This window comes from Cryptomeria japonica, chromosome 2, assembly GCF_030272615.1.
Source record: "Cryptomeria japonica chromosome 2, Sugi_1.0, whole genome shotgun sequence".
NCBI lineage: Eukaryota > Viridiplantae > Streptophyta > Pinopsida > Cupressales > Cupressaceae > Cryptomeria > Cryptomeria japonica.
The window spans coordinates 432260446-432271918 of NC_081406.1; the positions used below are offsets into that span (position 1 = coordinate 432260446).

At 50.9% G+C, this 11473-nt stretch overlaps 1 non-coding gene across 1 annotated transcript; it reads right to left on the bottom strand.

Annotated features, from left to right (window-relative positions):
* Positions 1-10529: 10529 nt before the first annotated feature.
* LOC131031940 (5S ribosomal RNA) lies at positions 10530-10648 on the bottom strand. Its single transcript, XR_009103338.2, has one exon. It is a non-coding gene; the product is annotated as a 5S ribosomal RNA (ribosomal RNA).
* Positions 10649-11473: the final 825 nt, after the last annotated feature.

Genomic DNA, 11473 nt, shown 5'->3' on the forward strand with positions numbered 1-11473 from the left:
TGGGGTAAATTGTAGCAGTTCGATCTTTGGCCTTGGGCCATTGTGAGGGCTGATCAATTTCCTGTGCGCATCTTGTGTTCGCCTGGTAACAGACTCGATGACTTGTAATCGGTCTTGTTCCTAATTGTTCCTGGAGGTAGTCTTCGAAACTCTTGGATTTGACCTGTCACTCAAACTGTCCTCTTCTGAGGATGCTTGTGTGTGTGTGCTTGTGCCATTTCCTTGATGGTATTAACAAGATATTAAAGAGCAGAGTGAGTACCTCGCCCAGCTATGTTTGGGGCTCTCACTCCCTTACCTGGTGTGCGACCGCTTTGCACGTAGGTTGTGGAGCATCGTGACTCTTTCGATGTTTGGTGGTTGTCTTTTGGTGATGCATTGGTCCCTAAGTGCATGTTACTAGCATTTGTGCCATTTTTCTCGATCTTTGGCACATTCCTTCGTTGCAATTGGATATATATCTCCATTTATATGCGCAAGCTTCTCCCGCCTATTCAGCGATGTCCCACTCTCAGCACTCTCGTGGTCTCCTTGGCTTCTCTCTCCCATGAGTGAGCTCTCTTCTCGAGTCTTTTCCATGTCCCATGGAGTTGCGTTTCAAAATTCGAGCACACAAACGTGACCGCATAAGAGCAGAATTGCCTATGAGGAGAAGCTCACCTTAGGAAGCAGCAATGCCGAGTGTTTCGACAGAGGGTAGAGGAGGCATTATTTGGGCGGTTGCACAAAAGAGTGCTACAATTGCACTAAAGGTTGCTTCTTCATCTCCGACAAACTCTTTGAGGCAAAAAAGCTTGTTTACGGGGTCGAGGTGGGACTGTTCATGCAAGGTGCGCTGCCAAAAGTGCATAGGGGGCATATACCTGGGAAATGGATGTCTCTAAGTGGCCTTACTCTGTCGCGTGCATGGTGCATTCTCTAACGGAAGGACTATCGCGAGCATGTGTGGTTCGGATGTTTTTGGGTAAAGGGTTCCGTACGGGATGTTCTTCCTAGGCTCCTGTGAACCGAGACTCTGCATCATCATGCTCCGGCTCCCATGGGTGCTTCATGCCTCATCGAGCTATTTGTCATGGGCAATTAAGGCCAAGGCCTTCCTTTGAGAGGGGAATTGTCCAGGCTGGTCGAGGCAGGATTGTTCGTGTGGGGTGCACCACCAAAAGTGTGTAGGGGGCATATGCCTAGGAAATGGATGTCTCTGAGTGGCCTTACTCGGTTGCGTGCATGGTGCACTCTCTCATGGCATGACTTTCATGAGCATTGATGGTGCAATGGGTTCTGTACGGGATGTTCTTCCTAGGCTCCTATGAACCGAGGCCCCTTGTTGTCGTGCTCTGGCCTGCAAAGGGTCCTGTTCCCCCATCGGGAGGGTCATAGTGGTCACGGAGAATGGTTACCCAAGTCACGCTCGAAAGGGAATGATTTGTGCATCGGTCGAGATGTGCTCATCTTTGAGGGTTGCACCACAAAATGTGTGTAGGGGGCATATACCTGGGAAATGGATGTCTTTGAGTGGCCTTACAATTGAGTTGGTTGCATGCATGGTGACAACTGTTCAGATAGACGTGTCACGAGCGGGGTTGTTTGGGAGTTTTTGGGTAAAGGGTTTCGTATGGGATGTTCTTCCCAGGTGCTTGTGAACCGAAGCTCCTTGATGCCACGTTTTGACTTTCACACATCTTTTCCTTCCAGTGCAATGTTCTTCATCGACGCTTGGTGAGAGAGCTGGGCAACAGAAAATTGTTCTATGTGGTCGAGGATGGCTTTTCTGTGTGGGGTGCACCACTCCAAGTGTGTAGGGGGCATATTCTTGGGAAATGGATGTCTCTGAGTGGCCTTACAATTGAGGTGGTTGCGCGCATGATGCATTTTGAGTAGGTTCAGCTTTGAGACCGAGGGTAAAGGGCTCCATACAGGATATTCTTCCCAGGTGCTTGTGAACCGAAGCTCCCTATCATAACTATCTGGCCTGCACTCATTTTTTCCTCACTCCAGGTCTTGAGGAGCACACTGCTCAGTTCCCACATCTCTATCCTTGGTCAACTTTTGGATGTGGGCGGGTTTTGTTTGATTACAAGGATGGGCCGCATGCTTTCTAATTTTGGTTTCCCATGAGGGTAGGTGTGCCTCATGGTCTCTCTGGTAGAGGCCCGGGGTGGCCCACTCATGGCCAGAAGCTACCTGGTCGATCTTGCCATTATTCATATGCTTGTCTCAAAGATTACGCCATGCATGTCTAAGTATGAACTATTTCAGACTGTGAAACTACGGATGGCTCATTAAATCAGTTATAGTTTCTTTGATGGTACTTTGCTACTCAAATAATCGTAGTAATTCTAGAGCTAATACATGCACCAAATCCCGACTCTTGGAAGGGATGCATTTATTAGATAAAAGGTTGGCACGGGCTCGCTCGCTACTCCGGTGATTCATGATAACTCGATGGATCGCACAGCCTTTGTGTCGGCGACGCTTCATTCAAATTTCTGCCCTATCAACTTTCGATTTTAGGATAGAGGCCTACCATGGTGGTGACGGGTGATGGAGAATTAGGGTTTGATTCTGGAGAGGGAGCCTGAGAAATGGCTACCACATCCAAGGAAGGCAGTAGGCACACAAATTACACAATCCTGACATGGGGAGGTAGTGACAATAAATAACAATACTAGACTCATCAAGTCTGGTAATTGAAATGAGTACAATCTAAATCCCTTAATGAGGATCCATTGGAGGGCAAGTCTGGTGCCAGAAATGCGGTCAATTATGTCTTACCTCAAAGTTGGTTAGCCACCTCTCATTTTGTTCTAGGATTTTTCTTTTTCATAGGTCATTTGTGGCATGCAGGAAGAGCTCATGCAGTTGCAGTAGGATTTGAGAAAGGAATTGATCATGATTTTGAACCTGTTCTTTCCATGACCCCTCTTAATTAAACCAGAGATAAAACTAGATATTATCTTTATTGAAAGGCGGGATAGTTATATCCTTTGTCATTATTCTTCCAGCATGTCGGTGATGCTTCATTCAAATTTCTGCCCTATCAACTTTCGATGGTAGGATAGAGGCCTACCATGGTGGTGATGGGTGACAGAGAATTAGGGTTTGATTCCGGAGAGGGAGTCTAAGAAATGGCTACCACATCCAAGGAAGGCAGCAGGCACGCAAATTACCCAATCCTGACACGAGGAGGTAGTGACAATAAATAACAATACTGGGCTCATCGAGTCTGGTAATTGGAATGAGTACAATCTAAATCACTTAACAAGGATCCATTAGAGGGCAAGTCTCATGCTAGCAGCTGCGGTAATTCCAGCTCCAATAGCGTATATTTAAGTTGTTGTAGTTAAAAATATTGTAGTTGGACCTTGGGTCATCACGGTTGGTCCACCTACTTGGTGTGCACTGGCCCTCACGTCCCTTCTGCCGGCGGCGTGTTCCTGGCCTTAATTGGCTGGGTCGCGGTTCCGGTGTTGTTACTTTGAAAAAAATAGAGTGCTCAAAGCAAGCCTATGCTCTGAATACATTAGCATGGAATAACACGATAGGAGTCTGGTCCTATTCCATTGGCCTTCGGGACTGGAGTAATGATTAATAGGGACTGTCGGGGGCATTCGTATTTCATTGTTAGAGGTAAAATTCTTGGATTTATGGAAGATGAACCACTGCGAAAGCATTTGCCAAGGATGTTTTCATTAATCAAGAATGAAAGTTGGGGGCTCAAAGACGATCAGATACCGTCCAAGTCTCAACCATAAATGATGCCGACCAGGGATGGGCGAATGTTGCTCTAAGGACTCCGCTAGCACCTTCTGAGAAATCAGAGTGTTTGGGTTCTGGGGGGAGTATGGTCGCAAGGCTGAAACTTAAAGGAATTGATGAAAGGGTACCACCAGGAGTGGAGCCTATGGCTTAATTTGACTCAACATGAGGCAACTTACCATGTCTAGACATAGTAAGGATTGACAGATTGAGAGCTCTTTCTTGATTCTATGGGTGGTGGTGCATGGCCATTCTTAGTTGGTGGAGTGATTTGTCTGGTTAATTCTGTTAACGAACGAGACCTCAGCCTGCTAACTAGCTACGCGGAGGTTCCCCTTCGCGGCCAGCTTCTTAGAGGGACTATGGCCTCCTAGGCCATGGAAGTTTGAGGCAATAATAGGTCTGTGATGCCCTTAGATGTTCTGGGCCACACGCGTGCTACACTGATGCAACCAATGAGTTTTTCTCCCTGGCTTGAAAGGTTCAGGAAATCTTGCCAAATTGCATCATGATGGGGATAGACCATTGCAATTATTGATCTTCAACGAGGAATTCCTAGTAAGCGCGAGTCATCAGCTTGCGTTGTCTACGTCCCTGCCCTTTGTACACACCGCCCATCGCTCCTACTGATTGAATGATCCGGTGAAGTGTTCAGATCACACTGACGGCGGCAGTTCCTGTCACCAACGTCGCAAAAAGTTCGTTGAACCTTATCATTTAGAGGAAGGAGAAGTCATAACAAGGTTACCGTAGGTGAACCTGTGGTAGGATCATTGTTGGTTCTGGCCCCTATATTGTGCAGGGGAGGAGGCAAGGGAGGCATGTCGAGATCACCTCCTTCCTGACCCTCACCCTCTATGATGTGTGGATAGTTGGGCCTCACTGCATGGCTCAGCCCTGGGTTCCACACCATCAGCTCAAGGTGATCGAATTCCATGATCGGGTGCATGCCCTTTTTGGGAGAGGCTGAGTCTCTATCCCGTCGAGTTTGCATGCCCCTGATTGTGTGCGTGGTGTCATCTCGGTGATCTGTTGGTTCTACGATGGGAAGTCAGGACTGCTGCAACCCCCCGTTACATCTCTCAGGGGAACAACATGTTGCTTGGAGCGTTCCCTGCCGCCGATGAGTGCACTCTCAAGCGATCACTCATGGGGCAGGACCCATCCTCTGGCTGCAGGGTTCTCTTGAGGTGGCATCCTCTTGTGTGATGCAATGGGGTGGGGACACACACCCTTCTAATGCCCCCTTGCACTGGCAGATTGTTCGTGTCAAACACCCTACATCGGTGTGACCTGCACCAAGAATTCCAAAAAATTGAAGCCTAGCCCAGGTGCCTTTGTTTCGACTCGTCTAGTAGCTGGTTTCCTCCGAAGTTTCCCCTAGGATAGCTGGAGCTCATGTCCGAGTTTTATCGGGTAAAGAAAATGATTAGAGGCATCAGGGGCATAACGCCCTTGACCTATTCTCAAACTTTAAATAGGTAAGGCGGTGCGGCTGCTCCGTTGAGCAGTGCCACAGAATCGCAAGCTCCAAGTGGGCCATTTTTGGTAAGCAGAACTGGCGATGCGGGATGAACTGAAAGCCGAGTTATGGTGCCAAATTGCATGCTAACCCAAATCCCACAAAGGGTGTTGGTTGATTAAGACAGCATGACGGTGGTCATGGAAGTCAAAATCCGCTAAGGAGTGTGTAACAACTCACCTGCCGAATAACCTAACCCCAAAAATGGATGGCGCTAAAGCGCGCAACCTATACTTGGTTGTCGGGGCAAGTGCCAGGCTCTGATGAGTAGGAGGACATGGGGTTTGTTGTGAAACCTTAGGCATGAGCCTAGGTGGACCAGCCCCCGGTGCAGATCTTGGTGGGAGTAGCAAATATTCAAATGATAACTTTGAAGACTGAAGTGGGGAAAGGTTTCATGTGAACAACACTTGGACATGGGTTAGTCAATCCTAAGAGATGGGGAAGCCCTGTTTCAAGGGTGCACTTTGCGCGATCATTGAAAGGGATTTAGGTTAATATTCCTGAATCAGGACGTGGCGGTGAATGACAATGTTAGGAAATCCGGAGACGTCGGTAGGGGCCCCAGGAAGAGTTATCTTTTCTTTTTAACAGCCTACCCACCCTGAAATTGGTTCAACCGGAGATAGGGTCCAGTGGCTGGAAGAGCACCACACATCCCACGGTGTCTGGTGCGCCTTCGATGGCCCTTGAAAATCTGGAGGACCAAGTACCATTCACACCTAGTCGTACTCATAACTGCATCAGGTCTCCAAGGTGAACAACCTCTGGTCAATAGAACAATGTAGGTAAGGGAAGTCGGCAAAATGGATCCGTAACTTTGGGAAAAGGATTAGCTCTGAGGGCTAGGCCTAGGGGTCTGCACCCCAAACCTGCGGGCTATTGGCAACCTGCTCGAGCTGCTACTGTAGTGAGGGCGGGCCATCACGTGTCGATTGGGCGATGGACGCAGGGTGCTCCCTTCGAGGGGCTTTCCCTAGGCGGCGAACAGCTGACTCAGAACTAGTATGGACAAGGGGAATCCAACTATTTCATTAAAACAAAGCATTGCGATGGTCCCTATGGATGCTGACGCAATGTGATTTCTACCGAGTGCTCTAAATGTCAAAGTGAAGAAATTCAACCAAGCACGGATAAACGACGGGAGTAACTATGACTCTCTTAAGGTAGCCAAATGCCTTGTCATCTAATTAGTGACATGCATGAATGGACTAACAAGATTCCCACTATCCTTATCTACTATCTAGCAAAACCACAGCCAAGGGAATGGGCTTGGCGGAATCAGTGGGGAAAGAAGACCCTGTTGAGCTTGACTCTAGTCTGACTTTGTGAAATGACTTGAGAGGTGTAGAATAAGTGGGAGCTATTTCGGCGCAAGTGAAATACCACTACTTTTAATGTTATTTTACTTATTCCGTGAGGTGGAGATGGGGAAATGCCCCTATTTTTGGCCTTAAGGTGTGTCTAGGTGCGCTGATCCAGGCGGAAGACATTGTCAGGTGGGGAGTTTGGCTAGGGCGGCACATCTGTTAAAAGATAACATAGGTGTCCTAAGATGAGCTCAACGAGAACATAAATCTTGTGTGGAACAAAAGGGTAAAAGCTCATTTGACTTTGATTTTCAATACGAATACAAACTGTGAATGCGTGGCCTATCGATCCTTTAGACTTTTGAAATTTGAAGCTAGAGGTGTCAGAAAAGTTACCACAGGGATAACTAGCTTGTGGCAGCCAAGCATTCATAGCGACATTGCTTTTTGATCCTTTGATGTCGGCTCTTCCTATCATTGTGAAGAAGAATTCACCAAGTGTTGGATTGTTCACCCACCAATAGGGAATGTGAGCTGGGTTTAGACTGTCGTGAGATAGGTTAGTTTTACCCTACTGATGATCCGCGTCGCGATAGTAATTGAATTAGTATGAGAGGAATTGTTGATTCACACATTTGGTCATCGTGCTTGGTTGAAAAGCTAGTGGCGTGAAGCTACCATGTGTCGGATTATGACTGAACACCTCTAAGTCAGAATCCACGCTAGATGCGGCGCATCTCTCTCTCCAGCTGCATCACGACCCGCAGTAGGGGTGCTCTTGCACCCCCAGGGGCCCATGTCATTGGTTACCTTCAATCGGTGCAACCGCCTGGTCGGAGTAACCTTGGATAACAATTTCAAGCTATCGGTGAGAAGAGTCTTTTGCAGACGACTTAAATAAGTGATGGGGTATTGTAAGTGGCAGAGTGGCCTTGCTGCCACGATCCACTGAGATTCAGCCCTCTGTCGCCTCGATTCATGTGACCTCTTTTTTTGGCTCTATCGTAGGTGGGGTTTACAATTCTAACCGTCTTCGTTGCTCGCTAACCCGCATCTCTCTCTCCAAAGTCCCTCGAGGTGGGGTTCCTGCGAGTGCGCCTCGAGGGGGCATGCGCCAGACTTTCTCGTCCAAGTGCCAAGCGGGGTTGTTGACGGTGCGACCCTTCGCTGACCTTTTCCTTGTCCAAGGGCTGAGCGCAGTTTGTGGTGCACTCTTTTCTTCCCCGGATGCCAAGTGTGGATGAAAATGATGCGACCCTAGGTCCGCCTTTCTGTCAAAGGGCTGAGTGGGGTTTTCCAAGCTCCGAAGAGGGGTTTCTCATCTGGGTGCCAAGCTAGGCAACCCTTGGGCCGCATTTTTTTCATCCAAGTGCTCGGTGGGGCTCCGAAGAGGGGTTTCTCATCCAGGTGCCAAGCTGGGCAACCCTTGGGCCGCATTTTTTTTGTCCAAGTGCTGGGCGGGGCTCCGAAGAGGGGTTTCTCATCCAAGGGCCACATTTTTTTCATCCAAGTGCTGGGCGGGGCTCCAAAGAGGGGTTTCTCATCCGGGTGCCAAGCTGGGCAACCCTTGTTCCGCATTTTTTTCGTCCAAGTGTTGGGTGGGGCTTCAAAGAGGGGGGCTGCCTCAGTCAGAAGTGGAAGTGGGGTTTCAGGCATTACCCTCGAGCCACCTTTTTGTCTGAGAGTTTAGTGATTACCGTTGCAGCTCCCCATGTCTAAAGTGGGGATTTCTGGGTAGGGGCTTTGGGTGCGCATTATGTTTTTGCCCAAGCATCCAGTGGGGTTTCTGGTGCGCTTCGAAGCAAGGTTATTGGAGCGCCCCCTCTTTTTTTGTCTGAGCGTTTGGTGGGGTTTCTTGCATTGGGGCTTCCCAGGCCTGGTTGTTGGGTGCGCACCCACCCTGGCATGCACAAAGTCAGAAGTTGGGTTAATTGCCTAGTTTGCCCCGGGTGTGCACCTTCGCTAGGGTGGGCACCTTTGTGCGCATACCTTTCCTGGGGTGTGCACCAGGGCAGGCTCAAGATGGCACCCGCATTCCATTTTTTTCACTATCTTTCAAAACAGAAATTTTAAAATCTCATTTTTTTTTGCCTTTTCTGCAAATTAGTGAAGGCAGTGCATCAAAGGTGCGCACCTCGACGCCCACCATGGTGCGCAATGCTGGTGTGAACTTGGGAGTGCTCCGATGTGTGCTCCAAGGTGCGATGTGCACGAAGTCGGAGCTCGGTTTTCCCTGAGTGCGCACCTCACGTGCACCTTCGCCAGGGTGGGCACCTTGGTGTGCAGACCTTGGTTGGGTTACGCACCCTGGTGGGCACCATAGTGCGCACCAAGGAGCGCTCCAAAGTGTGCTCCAAGGTGCGGCGTGCAAAAAGTCATAGCTTGGTTTGCCTCGGGTGCACACCTCGCGTGCACCTTCGCCGTGGTGGGCACCTTGGCTAGGTTGCGCACCTTGGTGGGCACCATGGTGCGCACCATGGCATGCACAAAGTTAGAGCCCGGTTTGCCCCGGTTGCACACCTCCACCAGGGTGGGCACCTTGGTGCGCACACCTTTCCTAGGCTGCACACCAGGGCGGGCTCAAGATGGCACCCACGTTCTATTTTTTTCACAATCTTTCAAAACAGAAATTTTAAAATCTCATTTTTTTTGCCTTTTCTGGAAATTAGTGAAGGCAGCACATCAAGGGTGCGCACCTCACTGCCCACCATGGTGCACAATGCTGGTGCGAACCCGGGAGTGCTCCAATGTGTGCTCCAAGGTGCGGCATGCATGAAGATGGAGCTCAGTTTGCCCCGGGTGCGCACCTCGCATGCACCTTCGCCGGGGTGGGCACCTTAGTGTTCAGACCTTGGCTGGGTTGCACGCCCTGGTGGGCACCATGGTGCACACCAAGGAGCGCTCTGAAGTGTGCTCGAAGGTGTGGTGTGCACGAAGTTGGAGCCCAGTTTTCCCCAGGTGCGCACCTCGCGTGCACCTTCGCCGCGGTGGGCACCTTGGCTAGGTTGCGCGCCTTCGTGGGCACCTTGGCTAGGTTGTGCGCCTTGGTGGGCACCATGGCGTGCATAAAGTCAGAGCCCGGTTTGCCTCAGGTACGCACCTCCGCTAGGGTGGGCACCTTGGTGTGCACACCTTTCTTGGGTTGCGCACCAAGGCAAGATCAAGATGGCACCCGCGTTCCTTTTTTTTTGCTATCTTTCAAAACGGAAATTTTAAAATCTCCTTTTTTTTTGCCTTTTCTGGAAATTTTTGAAGGCAGCGCATCAAAGGTGTGCACCTCGCTGCCCACCTTGGTGTGCTCCGAGGTGCGCACCATGGTGTGCAACACTGGTGCAAACCCAAGAGCACCCCCATGTGTGCTCCAAGGTGTGGCATGCACAAAGTCGGAGCCTAGTTTGCCCCGGGTACGAACCTCGCGTGCACCTTTGCCGGGGTGGGCACCTTGGTGCGCACACCTTGGCTAGGTTGCGCGCCCTGGTGGGCACCATGGTGTGCACCAAGGAGCACTTTGAAGTGTGCTCCAAGGTGCGGCATGCATGAAGTTGGAGCCTAGTTTGCCTCGAATGCGCACCTCGCGTGCAGCTTCACCGAGGTGGGCACCTTGGCTGGGTTTGCCCCGGGCGTCTGGTGCAGAACCTTAGAGTAAGAAACATCGCTGTGCACCTTGGCCAACATGCGCAACTCGATTGAGTGCGCACTGGCCAAGGTGCACACCGATTTCACCTGGGTGCATGCACAGCACCTCGGGTGCACCGAGGTGCACGCACAATGCCCGTGTTGCACCGTGCCCTATGTGCTCAGGGTGCCTCGGGTGCACGCTCGGTGTCGCCCCCGTGCACCTGGTAGTGCAGGCACCACACACCGGCCCGACCCCGATGAGAACGCAAACAGGCAAAAGGTTAATTCAAATAGCATTGCGACGCCCGAAAAAAAACTAAAAAAGGGTGCAACACCGGGACTTCCCGAGAGGTCACCCATCCTAGTACTACTCCGGCCCAAGCGTGCTTAACTACGGAGTTTTGATGGGATCCAGTGCACTAACGCTGGTATGATCGCACCCGTTATGACCTTGTCACAGTGTGTACTTAGCAAACTGTGACCCACATGCGAATCCACCCCAGCCACCCACCCCCACCGAGATGCACACCCTCCCTCGCCATGCGCGCCCCGTTCACCAAGTGTGAACCCTGCTCGGGTGCACACACCTTGCCAGGGCATCGGGTGTGCACCTGGCCTGGCCTACGTGCGTGCACCTGGACAAGGCATCGTGTGCGCACCCGACCCGGCCTAGGTGCGCACCCGACCCGGCCTGGGTGCGCACCCGACCCGGCCTGGGTGCACACCCGACCTGCCCAAGTGCACGCAGTGTCCCCTCTGTAATGCAATGCCCGCACACCACCTCGAGCGCAACGACCTGCGCTCACATGTGGGCCGAGTGCACCCTAGTGCATGTTTGGGGTGCCTCGGGTGCACACTCAATCTTGCCCCGGTGCACCAAGGCGCTTGGTTTTCCCTGGGTGCACACCTAGTGTACTCTGAAGCACGGTTATTGGAGCGCCCCCTCTATTTTTGTCTGAGTGTTTGGTGGGGTTTCTTGCATTGGGGCTTCCCAGGCCCAGGCCCGGTTGTTGGGTGCGCACCCACCTTGGTGCACACAAAGTCAGAAGTTGGGTTAATTGCCCTATTTGCCCCAGGTGCGCACCTTCGCCAGGGTGGGCAACTTGGTGCACACACCTTGCCTGGGCTGCACACCAGGGCGGGCTCAAGATGGCACCCGCATTCCATTTTTTTCACTATCTTTCAAAATGAAAATTTTAAAATCTCATTTTTTTTGTTGCCTTTTTTGGAGATTAGTGAAGGCAGTGCATCAAAGGTGCACACCTCG